We start from the raw sequence: 15,421 nt of genomic DNA, 5'->3' as shown, positions 1-15,421 counted from the left end.
CCCTGGCTATTCATTAGGGAAAAATAATAATAAAACGAGGTCACATCCTCACACCATATCCAGATTTCAACTCCAGCTGGCATAAAGCCCTCACCATGAAAAGCAAAATATTAAAAGTTTTTGAAGAAAATGAGGGAAAAATATATTCGTGATATAAGGGAAGGGACATTTTTTCTTAAATTAAGATATAGAAATTTTAAAAAAAGTTGGATAAATCCGACCACATAAAATTTAGAACTGGGGAGGAAGGGGGGGAGTGGCCGGGGAGAGGTCAATGGGGGAAAAGGGAGACATATATAATACTTTAATCAATAAAGAATTAAAAATAAATAAATAGCCGTAACTGGTTTGGCTCCGTGGATAGAGCATCGGCCTGCGGACTGAAAGGTCCCAGGTTCGATTCCGGTCAAGGGCATGTACCTTGGTTGCAGGCACATCCCCAGTAGGAGGTGTGCAGGAGGCAGCTGATCGATGTTTCTCTCTCATCGATGTTTCTAACTCTCTATCTCTGTCCCTTCCTCTCAATAAAATATATTTTTTTTAAAAATAATACATAAATAAATAAATAAATAAAATACTGGGGCGGGGGGGAAGAAATCAACAGGAACCTGAAATGATAAAGCTATGTTAATCTGATGAATACCAAAGTAAATAAATGAATAAATATACTATTTTTATTATAAGCAACAACAAAAAATTATTAACTGTGTATTTCAAAAGATACTACAAAAATAGTAAAAAGGCAAGTCACAGACCAGGAGAAGATATTTGCAACAGATGTATCAAAGAATTTTCAGACACAATATGGTATCAATTTCTACAAATTAATAACTTAAAGACAAGCCCAATAAAAATAAGTCAAGGAATGCCCTAGCCAGTTTTCTCAGTGGTTAGAGCGTCAGCCCACGGACTGAAGGGTCGTAGGTTCAATTCCTGGTCAAGGGCACGTACTTCGGTTGCAGGCTCGATCCAATCTCTCTCTCTCCCCCTCTCCTCCCTCCCTTCTACTCTGTCCAAATACCAATGGAAAAATATCCTCAGGTGAGGATTTTTAAAAAATGGGACAAGGAAGGAGTAAGCCATTCACAGAAGCAAAAGCCTGAAGGCTAAGAAAGATTAAAAATATGGTCAATGTTTCAGGAAATCAGGAGTTCATTTTAAAACAAGCAACCGCAGCCCTGGCCAGTGTAGCTCAGTTGGTTGGGCATCGTCCCATGCACCAAAAGGTCGCTGGTTTGATTTCTGGTCAGAGCACATGCCTGGGCTGTGGGCTCAGTTCCAGGTGGGATGGTTCACTCCCACGTCCATGTTTCTCACCCCCTCTCCCTTCCTCTCTCTAAAAATCAATTTTAAAAATCTTAAAGAAGAAAAAAAAAAAAGCACAACCACCGGAATGGAAAAAATTAAAGTCTGCCAAGTTCAATTATTGGGAGGATGTAGAACAATGGAAGCTCTCATAACACTGCTAAGAAGAGATTAAAAATGGCACCATCATTTTGAAAATTAACTTCAAAATAACGTTGAAAATATGCACATCCTTCCTAGGTACACTGGCAAGGTTGATATATATTTGTATGTCTCTACAGTGTCATTCTGCAAATACCTTAAAATGAACAGAGCTACATGCAATAACATGGGCAGTAAACACGGAGCTTAACTAAACACGCAAGTTGCAGAAGGACAAATGTAGTTCCCTACTATTCTTAAAACTCTGAGTCATGGACACAATACGTATTCATCCATATAGAAAGTTCGGGATGGGACTGTCTCTGGGGAGAGAGGGAAGAGGCAAGATGTGCGAAGTACATAGGAGGCTTTTACTATACCTATAATATTCTATTTAACTTAATGGGTACACCGGTATTTGGGGTGTGTGTGTGTGTGTGTGTGTGTGTGTGTGTGTGTGTGTGTGTGTAAACATGGAATTAGCCAAGACAATTTGGAGAATGAGAAGTCAAAAAACATGCAGCATCATCTATCAAGATTTTATAAATTACAGTAATTAAGATAGGATGATTTAAGCACACAGATAGACAAATGATGCAAATAAACAGAATAAAGAAAGAGTCACTGGGGGGGGGGGATTACTACAAAGCCTGAGGCCCCTTTCTTGGATGGCCAGCTGATGCTCGACAGCTCTGAATCCTCTCTTCGTTCTCACCATCCTCACCTCAGTTTCTCTCTGGCCCTCTCTTTCTGATTTACTCGTCCTCTCAAACTTTGGGATTTTAAATCCCAACTCTGCCACTTAACAACTGCACCAGCGGAGTTGGTGCAGATTCTTTTCTTTTAATATAAATTTTTATTCATTTCAAACAGGAAGGGGGAGGGAGATAAAATATCAATGATGAGAGAGAATCATCGATTGGCTGCCTCCTGCACACCCCACAGTGGGGATTGAACCCACCACCCAGGCATGTGCCCTGACCAGGAATTGAACTGTGACCTCCTGGTTCATAGGTCAACGCTCAATCACTAAGCCACACCGGCCGGGCCTGGAGCCTCGGATTCTTTATCTATAAAGTGGGGGTGGCAGCCCCACCTCCCAGTGGGGTTAGGTCTATGAAGCACAGTGTCTGGCAGCTAGTTCTCAGTCTCCTCTCTCCTCTTCCTCTCCTCCCTCATCCTTTCTTCCTTGGCTGGGGCTGAGTCTCATCTGTTCTCCCTCCCCAGCCTGGGCACTTTCTACAGCAAAGTGAGCACTGCTCAGGGGAAAAGCCCCAGCTTGTAAGAAGGGTCACATCGTCGTGTGCTGGATCCTGAAAGGAAGCCTCAGGGGTGTGGCCAGGGCCCTCAGCAGTGAGATAAGGGGGAAAGATCCAGGTCCAGGGGACTCAAATAGGGGGGTCCCTGAGGACTTCGGACAAAAGAGAACTTAGGACTTAGGTTGGAAGGAGCCCCAGGAGCAAATAGAGGCAGCTGCCTGTGTCCCTGGGCAGGGGGAGGGCATGGGAAAACCCCAGAGTCTGGACACTGTTCTGGGAACCCTTTGGGCTGGAACCCCCTCTCACAGAGAGGTTTCCAAGAGGTAACTCAGGTGGCTGGAGAACAAGGATTGGAGGGCATCTCTTCACTGTGTATTCTTTAATACCTATTGAACTTTCAGTGTTCACATTTGTTACCTCTAAAAGGTAAAAAAATCTATAATAATAAAAGGGTAATATGCTAATTAGACCAGACAGCCAAATGACCTTCCAGACGAAGCCATGGCTGTGAGGGCTGAGCCCCTTGCACGAATATCGTGCATCGGGCCTCTAGTAATAATCTACACTAATAAAAGAGAAACATGCAAATTGGTGTCACTCCACTACGCCCACCAGCTAATCAGGATGAGTATGCAAATTAACCCAATAAAGATGGCGGTTAACCCTTTGAGTGCCAACCAATACCCTAGGAACTATGCTAAAATTGCCAAGGCATTTTTGCTGATTTTACAGCAGTTTAAGAAAAAAATTATGAATCGCAAGTAAATGAAGTTACATATTCAATTTTAGAACTACAAACATTCGGCATCATAAGTAATCTGCACTTAGGTGCTATCTGTCAATAAAGAGTGAACTACTAGATCTAATAGTGACACTGCAGGAGGAGCATGATAGCGCTCCCAGCACTTTTGGCGAAGGACAGGAGGAGCACGAGAAACCAAGATGGCAGCATAAGTAAACACCGGAAATTGCTGCCTTGCACAACCACTTCAAAAATACAACCAAAAGACAGAACAGACATCACCCAGAACCACAGGAAGGCTGGCTGAGTGGAAATTCTACAACTAGAAGGAAAGAGAAACACACATTGAGACTCAGAGGAGGTGCGGAAGTAAAGTACAGAGGTACGGAGGCGCACGCGAAAAGGGCTGGCAACTGAGGACACGGCGCATGTGGAAAGGGCTGGCTCCCAACCGCTCCGAACTCCAGTTCCAGGCGAGTCTCTGGGGACCCAGACTCATACGGGGAGAAACTGGACTGTCTGGCAGTGGGCGGAACTCGAGGGTGGCTTTCTCTCAGAGGTGCTTGCAGTGATTACCAGGACGCTGAGACACGGGGCCTCTTGGGGCAGGACTGAGGATCTGCCATAGCTGTTTGTTCCGCCCTGTTGATTCCCTGAGACCCCGCCCCACTCAAGCTGTGCGCAGAGGCTTTTGCATATGAAAGGCCTGACCCTTTGCAATCTGAAAATCACCTAACAAACTGGAGCTGGATCAGAAAGACCCAGAATTTCCAAAAGAAGGCCCAAGACCCCACAGCAACTTGCATTGCTTCACAGCTGGGCCTCATCTGGGCACCTCCAAACCCCAAACAAAGAAGACAAATCTGCAGATATCTCCATAGCTCCTGCTGGGTAGCCTCAGGCAGAGGCTAAATTAGCACCTCCTTAGAGATCCAAGAGCCAGTGTACCCAGTGGTCAGATTGGGGCCATCCAGATTACAACTCCTCAGATCCATAAGGGACACACTCAGGGGGCAGACTCAGTGAGCACCAAAGCCCCATTGAAGCAAGTCTTGCCCCAGAAGGGTGTCTCCGGCACAGAAGTTCTCCCACTGTAGACACAGCTGATTCTCACAGCCAATTGGCCTGGAGGTCAATTCCTCCCAGTGATACCTACAACAACCAAGGCTTAACTACAACAAGACTGTGCACAAAGCCCACAAAGGGGTGCACCAAGAGTGTCCACCTCAGGTAATTGGGGAGGCTGAGCCACTGGGCCCTATAGGACACCTAGCACAGAAAGCCGCTCTACCAACACAGGGAAGCATAAAAAATGCGGAGACAAAGAAACAGGTCACAAATGACAGAAATGGAGGAAAGCAAACTCTGGATATAGAGTTCAAAACTACACTTAAAACGTTTTTCAAGAATTTTCTAGCCGAAACCGGTTTGGCTCAGTGGATGGAGCGTCAGCCTGCGGACTGAAGGGTCCCAGGTTCGATTCCGGTCAAGGGCATGTACCTGGGTTGCGGGCACATCCCCAGTGGGAGATGTGCATGAGGCAGCTGATTGATGTTTCTTTCTCATCGATGTTTCTAACTCTCTATCTCTCTCCCTTCCTCTCCGTGAAAAATCAATAAAATATATTTTTTAAAAAAAAGAATTTTCTAGAAACCGCTGATAAATTTAGTGAGACCTTCAAGAAATCAAATGAGACCCTCAAGGTTATGAAAAAGGACCAACTAGAAATTAAGCATACACTGACTGAAATAAAAAATATTATACAGAGTTCCAACAGCAGACTAGAGGATCCCAAGAATCAAGTCAAAGATTTGAAATACGAGAAGCAAAAAACAACCAACCAGAAAAACAAAAAGAAAAAAGAATCCAAAAATATGAAGATAGTGTAAGGAACCTCTGGGACAACTTCAAGCGTCCTAACATCTGAATTATGGGGGTGCCAGAAGAAGAGAGAGAGCAAGATATTGAAAACCTATTTGAAGAAATAATGACAGAAAACTTCCCCCACCTGGTGAAAGAAATGGACTTACAAGTCCAGGAAGTGCAGAGAACCCCAAACAAAAGGAATCCAAAGAGGACCACACCAAAACACATCATAATTAAAATGCCAAGAGCAAAAGACAAAGAGAGAATCTTAAAAGCAGCAAGAGAAAAACAGTCAGTTACCTACAAGGGAGTACCCATATGACTGTCAGCTGATTTCTCAACAGAAACTTTGCAGGCCAGAAGGGAGTGGCAAGAAATATTCAAAGTGATGAATACCAAGAACCTACAACCAAGATTACTTTATCCAGCAAAGCTATCATTCAGAATTGAAGGTCAGATAAAGAGCTTCACAGATAAGAAAAAGCTAAAGGAGTTCATCACCACCAAACCAGTATTATATGAAATGCTGAAAGGTATCATTTAAGAAGAGGAAGAAGAAGAAAAAGGTAAAGATACAAATTATGAACAACAAATACGCATCTATCAACAAGTGAATCTAAAAATCAAGTGAATAAATAATCTGCTGAACTGAATAAACTGGTGAATATCATAGAATCAGGGGCATAGAAAGGAAGTGGACTGACTAATCTCGGGGGGGGAAGGGGTTTGGGGGTGCGGGAAGAGACTTGACAAAAATCATACACCTATGGGTGAGGACAGTGGGGGGGTGGGTAAGGGCAGAGGGTGGGGTGGGAACCGGGTGGAGGGGAGCTATGGGGGGGGGGGGAAGAGGAACAACTGTAATAATCTGAACAATAAAGATTTAATTAAAAAAATAAAAATAAAAAAGGAAAAAAAAAGATATTATATTGGGAAATCCACACCTGGCATTTGAGGACAAAAGCTGACATAGAACTTGAAGGAAGTATTGTCAGGAATTTACCCAACTAAATCTCTCTAAGCTTATTATCAATAAAGAGGGTGTTTTCATTAAAAAAAAAAAAAAAAAAAAAAGGACAGGAGGAGTGGGATCGCACCCTCCAGCACTCTAGGGGTTAATTTGCATATGCAGGCATGGAGCGAAGACTAAAGGCTCCAGCCAGAGTGAAGACTGAAGACTGAAGACTGAAGACTGAAGAGGCTTGGCTTCTCCGTTGCGGCAGGACCAAAGGCCTGGGTCCCGGGTGCCGGAGGAAAACTGGTGCTGGCAGCCAGGGGAAGGAAGGCCTGTTGCGCGAATCTTCGTGCAACGGGCTTCTAGTAATAAATAAAAAAGAGGTGGACTCTGATGTCAGACTTCTCTACATCTAAGCCCCATTGCTGCTTCCTAGCCATGGCATATTGGGCAGGTTTCCTAACCACTCTGAGCCTACATGGAAACACAGCTATGAAATGAGGCTGGGTATTCTTCCTATATAATAAAAGGCTAATATGCAAATAGACCAAACGGCAGAACAACCGGAGCATCTGAACAACTGGTCGCTATGACATGCGCTGACCACCAGGGGGCGTGTGCGGAACATGGCGGGCGCTAGTTGGCCGCAGCGGGATGGTGGAGCAGGTGAGCGGGGGTGCCAGACCAAGGCAGGGTGCCGGTCGCTGTCATCGGGGCGAGCCTCTGGTGCTTACTAAAAATCCTTTGCTCCCACGCACCGCAGTCCCACCCAGAGCTCGCACCTGCTGCCAGCACTGGCCCCACTTGCACCCGTAGCCGGCGCTGGAGCCTCTGGTTGCACCTGCCATCGGTGCCCAGTGCCGGTCCCAATCACTCAGCACCATCAGCGGGTGCAAGTGGTGGCTGCCGGCCCTGATCGCCCCTGAGGGCTTCTCCAACTCCCCCTGCTCCTGAGGGTTGATTGGGGCAGCAGCTGCCACTCGCACCCGCTCACGGCACCGGCCCTGCTCGCACCCACTGCTGGTGCCAGTCCCAATCACTCTGCGCTATCAGCAGGTGGGAGTGGGGCTGCCGGCAGTCAGGGGATTGGGGGCCATGGCGGGAGGGGCCAGACAGGGACGTGGAGGATGGGCCGAGACCCGCCCCTGTGCTCGCCGCAGTCTCTCGGCCCACAGTTCCTTTAAGGTGCATGAATTTGTGCACTGGGCCCCTAGTCTACTTCATTAAGGAATTGTAAAATTAAGTAAGATAATACTTGCAGAAGCATTGAGCATGACGTCTGACACACAGTAAGCATATGATAAATGCTAGCAAGTTTTTTTTAATAGAGAAGTTCAGGTTTAATGACACACCACATTCAGAGTCTCCATAGATACGAACTTAGTCACGATGTCAGAATGTGTAACATTAACAACTAACACGCCTAGGAAGAAAACCCCTATATGGACACTCGTGGAGCGGCTTTGAAATGCCTACGTGTTCTGAGAGCCTAGTAAGAACTCTAGCTGTAAATCTTTCAAGCCAACAAGCAAAAGAATTTGCAAATGTTATCCCAGAAGAGAACACCCCATGTCATTTTAAAATACAATAGTTTATGTTCCATTGATTGGCCCAGACATGCTCAGAGCAAAGATGGGGGTGGGAGAGTGGGGAAGTGACCATCAATCTGAACTTCTCATGAAGATGGGACAGTCTGATCCCACCGCCAGTTTAATCACACGACATCAAGGGCCACTTTGACTTGAAGTCTGTCCCTTCTTCGCCTCAAGCTAAACCTCAGAAATCCTATTGCTCAATCATTGATAATGAGCTTATCTTCATGTCAGAGTTTCCCAATCAATCATGCTACTCGCCCCTTGAGCAGAAAAGCATTACCGTAGCAGGCTATCCTTAGGAAGGCCTCCTTGCAAACTTGCTAGCAAGCTTTTTGTATTCACATCTTGTGCTTAGTCCCAGGGCATGGGAAGCAGCATAGAGTTCCTCCTATGATGCTCCGTGATGTGGCCAGGACCGCTGGCTGTGCCCCTGGCTGCCCCCCAATGCACAAGCAGGGCTGGGGCGGGTGGGGGCAGTGTGAGAAGTGGGGATGGTGTTGCTCACTAGGCTCAGCCCCTGCCCCTACCCCAGCTGAGCAGCAGCACCCCAGGATCTTGGGGATGAGGGGGTAAGAGGAGTTTCTGTGATATGTACAGATGATTGCATGGATGTGTGTGTGTGGGGGGGGGGATAGGTTTGCTTGCAGTGAGTGGAGGGTCTTCCATGGCTCATTGTGTCTAGGTGTTTCATCCCGTGGATATGATATGCACCCCTTGAGAGGACTGTATCAGTTATAACGGTTTGCGTATTATGTGCAGTGAAGGGTCATGGGTTGTATCAGTGGATGCCAAGAGTCTGTGTGTGTTGCGTGGCTGTGAAGGGCCATGAATTGTGTCTGTGGGTGATGAGGATGTTTTGTGTGATGTGCTGGATGCTGTATCTGTTGGTGGTTGTGTGTGCTACATGTCTCTGAGGGCGAAAGACTGTGCCTGTGAGTGACGAAGAGGGACTGTGTGTCCATGAGCGGCTGCTGATGGCAGGGAAGTCAGGCATAACCCAGCTCTTCAGACCCCTCCAGAGCCCATCTAGCCTCAAGGATACTGAGGGACAGCTAGACAAAGCAGCCAAACCTCACCCTCTCACCCCGGCCACCAGCCTCTTACCTGTGCACCAGCAGGGACAGTGGTCTAGGAGGTGACAAAGCAGCTGAGGAGTGGTGGGGGCCGCTGAGAGCATGTTTCCTGGATGGCTTCTCCGGGAACTCAGGAAGCTGGGCAGGGAATGAGGAGGAGGCAGGAGGCAGGAGGCAGGCCCAGGCCTAGGTGCGTGACTCACTTTCCTCTATGCTCCAATCCCAGTTCAGCAGCAGGATAAAGAATTAGGGGAGGCCTGCCTGCCGGCTCTGCTGGGTGATCAGGGCATAAATCCAAGAAGCCAGCTGCTTGGGTGGGGCCCCAACCCCAAGGTCACCAGGAATATGCACATTCGGCCAAGGAATCTCTCCCTGCATACCAGCTCAGCCAACAGCACAGGGCTGGGCCCATTCAATGCGTAGCCTCTCTCGGAAGAAGGGCTGGGCCTGGGTGGGCAAAGGAGGGAGAGACTGGGTCCCTTGTCTGAAGGGGAGATGGGCCCTGACCTAAGGAAGCCCCGAGCCCTGTCCTTAGGAGCCCAAGTTTCAATGGGCACAGTCCCATCTATAGTGAGCGCCAAGCTGGTGGAAAAGATCCAAAACTGCTTTCAGAAGATACCCCTGTAGGCGGGGACACACTGCAGTCTTGCCCATAGGAGGCCATTTTCCAATGTGTCTGACATAACCTGCCCACAGGTGCCCCCAGAAAAGGAAGAGACAGCCTTGCCTTCAGGGAGGCCCAGTCTGCTGGGAAAGAGAAAATCCTGCCTCTGAAGCCACCCCCATCTGACGGGGAGACGCCACCATCCCTGCCCTGAACCCCCAGTCGGAGTGAGAAAAAAATCCTTGCTCTGAGGAGGCCTAGGACTGCACCTGGAGCTCTGACTTCGGGTGCTCTGCCTGAAAATTACTTCTTCTCTCCACCTCCACCTCCACCTCCACCCACACCCACACCTGATTGGGCTTAGCAGGAAGCAAAGGTGTTTAGGCCTCAGGTGGACATCCTCAAATACCGAGTCTAAGAATCCACTGGACCAGGGTCTGACTGCCACCTCTGGAATTCAGCCTGAACCCTCCATGGAGCATCTCTGAGCCTGGGTCAGTCACAGCAACACATTCTCCCTGCATTATACCTAGTGTGATGCCTGGTACATCATAGAAACTCAGTAAATGAAAATCATCTTATTTACCCAAGCTCCTCCTAACGTCCCAGAACTGGGGATCAAATCCTTTCTCTACATCAGTTGGACAACTTCTTTTTCTTTTTTAAAATATATTTTTATTGATTTTGGAGAGGAACAGAGTGGGAGAGAGAGATAGAAATATTAATGATGAGAGAGAATCATTGATTGGCTGCCTCCTGCACGATCAGGAATCCAGCCTGCAACCCGGGCATGTGCCCTGACCAGGAATCAAACCATGACCTCCTGGTTCATAGGTCGAAGCTCAACCACTGAGCCACCTCGGCTGGGTGACAACTTCTTTAGAATGAAGGTTTAACAAACCAGCTCTTCAGATTCCACTTCAAGAGATTCTGAACAACTTAGCAAAAGGAAGATAAACAACCCAATCAAAAGATGGGCAACGGACCTAAATAGATACTTTTCGAAAGAGGACATAAGGAAGGCCAACAGCCATATGAAAACATGCTCAAAGTCACTAATCATCCAAGAGATGCAAATCAAAACAGCAATGAGGTACCATCTCACACCTGTCAGAATGGCTATCATCAACAAATCAACAAACAACAAGTGCTGGTGAGGATGCGGAGAAAAAGGAACCCTCGTGCACTGCTGGTGGGAATGCAGACTGGTGCAGCCACTGTGGAGAACAGCATGGAGTTTCCTCAAAAAAACTAAAAATGAAACTTCCATTTGACCCAGTAATCCCACTGCTAGGAATATATCCCAAGAAACTAGAAACACCAATCAGAAAGGATATATGCACCCCTATGTTCATAGCAGCACAATTCACCATAGCTAAGATTTGGAAACAACCTAAGTGCCCATCAGCAGATGAGTGAATTAGAAAACTGTGGCACATCTACACAATGGAATACTACACTGCAGTAAAAAAGGAAGGAACTCCTACCAGTTGCAACAGCCTGGATGGACCTGGACAGCATTATGCTAACCAAAATAAGCCAGTCAGAGCAAGATAAATATCACATGATCTCACTCATTTGTGAAATATAATGAACAACATAAACTGATCAACAAAAACAGATCCAGAGACAGAGAAGCATCAATCAGACCGTCAAAACTCAGAGGAAAGGTAGGGGAGGGTGGGGGTAAGAGGGAGAGATCAACCAAAGAACTTGTATGCATGCATATAAGCCTAACCAATGGACACAGACACCAGGGGGTGAGGGCATGAGCGGGGTGGGGTGGGGGGGGAAGCATTGGGGGGATAAGGGCACATATGTAATACCTTAATCAATAAAGAAAAAATGTAAAAGAAAAAAAAAAGAGGAGAGAGAGAGAGATTCTGAGATAGCAGTGCTGGTGGTGGACCACCAGTGAAATAAATGTTTAACAAGCACCAAGGCAGGTGGCCCATGGAGCAGAGGGAGCCCAGGGGAAACCCCGGCCTGGCAAGGAGAGTTCCATCACCAAAGGGCTCTTTCCAGCCATGCTCAACTACCACCCACCTCAAATAAGGGCTGCCCGCTGAGCACAGGTGTGGGGTGAGGATACTGGTATCTCTGACAGAACCTCGAGCTCCACCCACCCCACCCCACCTCATGGAGGACTGGCTCCCCTGCCTAATGTTCCAGCGCTGGCTGAGTTATCCTGGGGGCCTGTTCAAGTTCCAGCCGTCTCCCCACCACACACACCCCACCTCGAACTCTGAATCCGAATCTTCAGGGATTGTCTCTTTAACAAGTTTCCCAGGTGTCCTCAACCCTCTGTTCTTTCACTGTTTTGGGAACTGGGACCACCAGGCCGGGAGAGGGGGCAGGGAGTACTCACTGTGCACCCCACAGGTGCCAAGCACCTGGCTTCCTGATGTTCTTGACACGCAAGGCAGAAACCTGAGAGATGAGGAAGCTGAGGCTCCGAGAAGTTTCAAGACTTCAGTCGTCTGACCTCAAACGCAGGCCTGTTGCCTCCATTTGCAAGGTTTGTGCTTTCCGCGATCCGCAGAACCTCATAGAGTTCACGGAAGGAGGACGGAGGAGGTATTTTTATCCTCATTTTACCCAAGAAGAGGAGGCTAAAGCCCAGAGCCGGGGGAATGACTTGCCAGGATTCTAATGGGCAGAGCCAATTCTCGGTAAGGTGTCCCCAAGCCCTTCCACAATGCTCAGGTCACACATCCCAATCCCCAGTTTCGATGGTGAGAAGCACTTGGCAACCCCCAGCAAGGGGGGCAGATGAACCAGAGGTCCCAGGATGGCTGTGGGGGGTGGAGAGGGGGAGGAAACGGAGAGGGGCTGATCCTGCCTCACCGAGGTTCCACCCCCACGGCAGGCCCAGGCTGGTCCACAGCCTCTCACGCACCTGCTCCCACTCCCACTGGGGCTTCAAGGAAACAGAAGGCGGGGCCTGGCTGCGGCTTGCCCAGGCAGCCGCTGAAGACCACAGCCGCGGGGGTGGGAGACGGAGGGCGACTGGACTGCCAAAGGCCGCAACTGATGCCTTAGGAGGTTAATTCCCGCTGTGCACATAAGGAAGCAGGGCTCGGCACTGAAGTCTCCGGCCCAAATGCTAGGGTTCTAACCTCCCTGTCTGGCTCCTTCCACTTCATCTCTGCCTGTGGTTTGTGCCCGGTGGGGAGTGGGGATGGGTGCTGGCAACCTGCTTCGTTATTCACAGGAAGAGGAGTGGAGTGGCTCATCCAGCCGATCGGCCTGCCTGGGCCCTGGCACTCCTCCAGCAAGCCTTTCCTGCCCAAGGAACCCCTGGACCTACTCACAGATAAAGGGGCTGGAGAAGCTGCCACAGGGACAGCCCCGCCCTGGAGGCATCTTGACTAATGCTCCCTCAGTTCCAACCCCAATGCACACCCTTCTCCCCGGCCAGCTCATCACTGAAGAAATTGCTTCGAGCGGAGTTGAGAATGGGCGGGGTCTGCTGCTCATCTTCCGAGTGGGTCTGTGGCTAACATGTGCCGGGAAGGAAATGGGAAGGCTTTGATCCATCTGGGGAAATAGGACGTCACGGCTGAAAGCCGAATTTCTTAATTTGAATCTCAGATTTCCATCATCTCAAGCCATTTTTCTGCTCCAGGCAAAACAAAGGATGTTCGGTTCCACAAATTGGCTGTGCTCTTACTCCGGGTCTTTGCACATGCTGTTCCCTCCGACTGAAACATCTTTCCCTCAAGTTCTAGCCCACCTGTGCCAGACAGTTAGTCATCCCCAGCAGGCAATCTGCCTGTCTTCCTTCCTTGCCAACAAAAGTGAAGTGGGAACGGTAGGTACTCAGCCACAGGGACAAGTCCTGGTCTGTGACCGGCCCGTTCTGCTTTGCAGATTTCCCAGATTTACAGTTAGAGGTGGACATGTGACCATTATTGGCCAGTGACGTCTTTCAGGGGAAGCGTGGCCTCCCAGATGAGTTATTTCTGCTTGGTAACTGGTGTGCCATGTGGTACTGCCGCCACCTCCTATGGAACTATGTGACTATGAGACAACAAGCCCTCCAGAGAGGATGGAGAGGAGGCTCAGTAAAAACCTGGTTCCCTGGGGATACTGTTGAGCCCATGAAAAATACCTGAAGTGCCTGCCACCAGGCTTCTATGCAAGCAGATATTCCCGATCTGCTTATGCTGGGCATGCCTCGCACCTGAAAACATTCCCAACTGATGCATCAGCCTCTCGGTACCACCTTTACAAAGGTCACTCCCTGCCCTGGCTGGTGTGGCTCAGTGGTTGGAGTGTCATCCCATGCACTGAAAGTTTGCCGGTTCAATTCCGATTCCGGTCAGGGCACATACCTGGGTTTCAGGTTCCATCCCCATTTAGGGGCACCTATGGGAGGAACCAATCGATGTTTCTCCTATACATTGATGTCCCTCTCTCCCTCCCCCCACCCCACCCCACCCCACCCCCCTTTATTCATCCCTCTCTTCCTCTCTAAAATCAGTAAAATATATCTTCGGGTGAGGATGTTTTTAAAAATTTCACTTCCTCCAGGAAACATTCCCCAACTGCTGAGAACGGGATCGAGGGCCCTCTCCTCAGAGCAGTGGGCATGTTGTGCCTTCCATGATCTCTGCACCTGTTCGTGCACCCATGTCCCCAGCGGGCTGAGGTGGGCAGCCAGGGCCCCATCGTGTTCACCACTTCACTTCTAAACCAGCAGAGTTGCTGAAGGAATCAGCACACCCATAGCTGATTGCTGGCACAACCTCCTAAGAGCAAAGCCTGGGCCCGCCGCGCACAAGCTTGTAGACCCTGTAAGGAGGTGGTGTGTGCACACCTGCTGCATGAGGTGGGTGTCACTCGCCTGGCTAGGGGAGAGTGGCTGCTCCAACACAGGACAGTCTGCATTACCTCATGACGTGCACCACCCCCCCTCTGCCTCGGTCCAGTGTTAACCACCCCACCCACCCTCATGCTCGAACTCAGCGGTAGTTGGGATGTGCTCAGCTGCACTTGGAGGACAGTAACACACCCAAGTTTCTGACCCCTCCAAAGGAAGCAAATCAAAGTTGCAGTATACAAGAGATTGTGCTTGTGATTATTATTCCTCTTTACTCATCTACGAAACACTGTAGCAAGTCTAATTTCAAGTCACCCAGTGTCTCCTATCTTCGTCATTTCTCTGTATCTCACCTTATGTCCCTCCCAAGGGCTCTCTCATAGCCAGCAGGACATTTGAGTACATACAATGAGCCGTGTACTTTCACGCATTATTTAATTCTCAAAGTAATCAGCACCTTCACTTAACACAGAAAGAATATTGGCAACACCCATTGGGCACTGTGGAGCTACCTTATATATGCCACTAGAGGCCCAGTGCATGGATTCATGCACATTGAAAGGAAATTAATTAGGTGACCAGCAGGGGAGGACTGGGCAAGATGGGCCAGACCCACCCTGGAGCCAATCTCCCGCAGTCCCTCCTTGGCCGGCTGCACTTGGGGCAGTGCCAGGGCTCAAAGGGTGTCTGTGGAACAAGCAGGGTCCCTCCAGCAGGTGGAGTCCCTTGGCCTGCAGGGATCGGGCCCAAACCAGCAGTCTGACATCCCCCGAGGGGTCCCAGAGTGCGAGAGGGCACTCTGCAAAGTTGCTGTCGTTCAGCAGCTCCTGCATTGAGCGTCTGCCCCCTGGTGGTCAGTGCACGTCATACCCATTGGCCAGTCGCTTAGCCTTTTAGGTATACTAGTATAGATAGCTACTCCTCCCTAAAAACCGCCACAGTAGTCTATATTCCCATTTGGCAGATGAAGAAACTAAGGTTTAGCAAATAAGGTTTAGCAAATAAGGGAGCCAGAACTCCAAAGGATATCAGGGTTGGACCAAGCCAGACAAGGGA

The 15,421-nt window shown here is 48.9% G+C and overlaps 1 protein-coding gene across 1 annotated transcript in view; it reads right to left on the bottom strand.

The window, feature by feature from the left end:
* Window positions 1-9,078, bottom strand: part of PTAFR (platelet activating factor receptor) — a 32,431-nt gene extending 23,353 nt beyond the window's left edge. The window contains exon 1 of the mRNA XM_059690564.1: window positions 8,968-9,078. The gene's annotated coding sequence lies outside the window, so the exon portion shown is untranslated. The remainder of the gene's footprint in view (window positions 1-8,967) is intronic.
* Window positions 9,079-15,421: the final 6,343 nt, after the last annotated feature.

This window comes from Myotis daubentonii, chromosome 3, assembly GCF_963259705.1.
Source record: "Myotis daubentonii chromosome 3, mMyoDau2.1, whole genome shotgun sequence".
Lineage (NCBI taxonomy): Eukaryota > Metazoa > Chordata > Mammalia > Chiroptera > Vespertilionidae > Myotis > Myotis daubentonii.
Note: the sequence above shows the minus strand (reverse complement) of the source record. Positions and strands in the feature narration are given on the sequence as shown.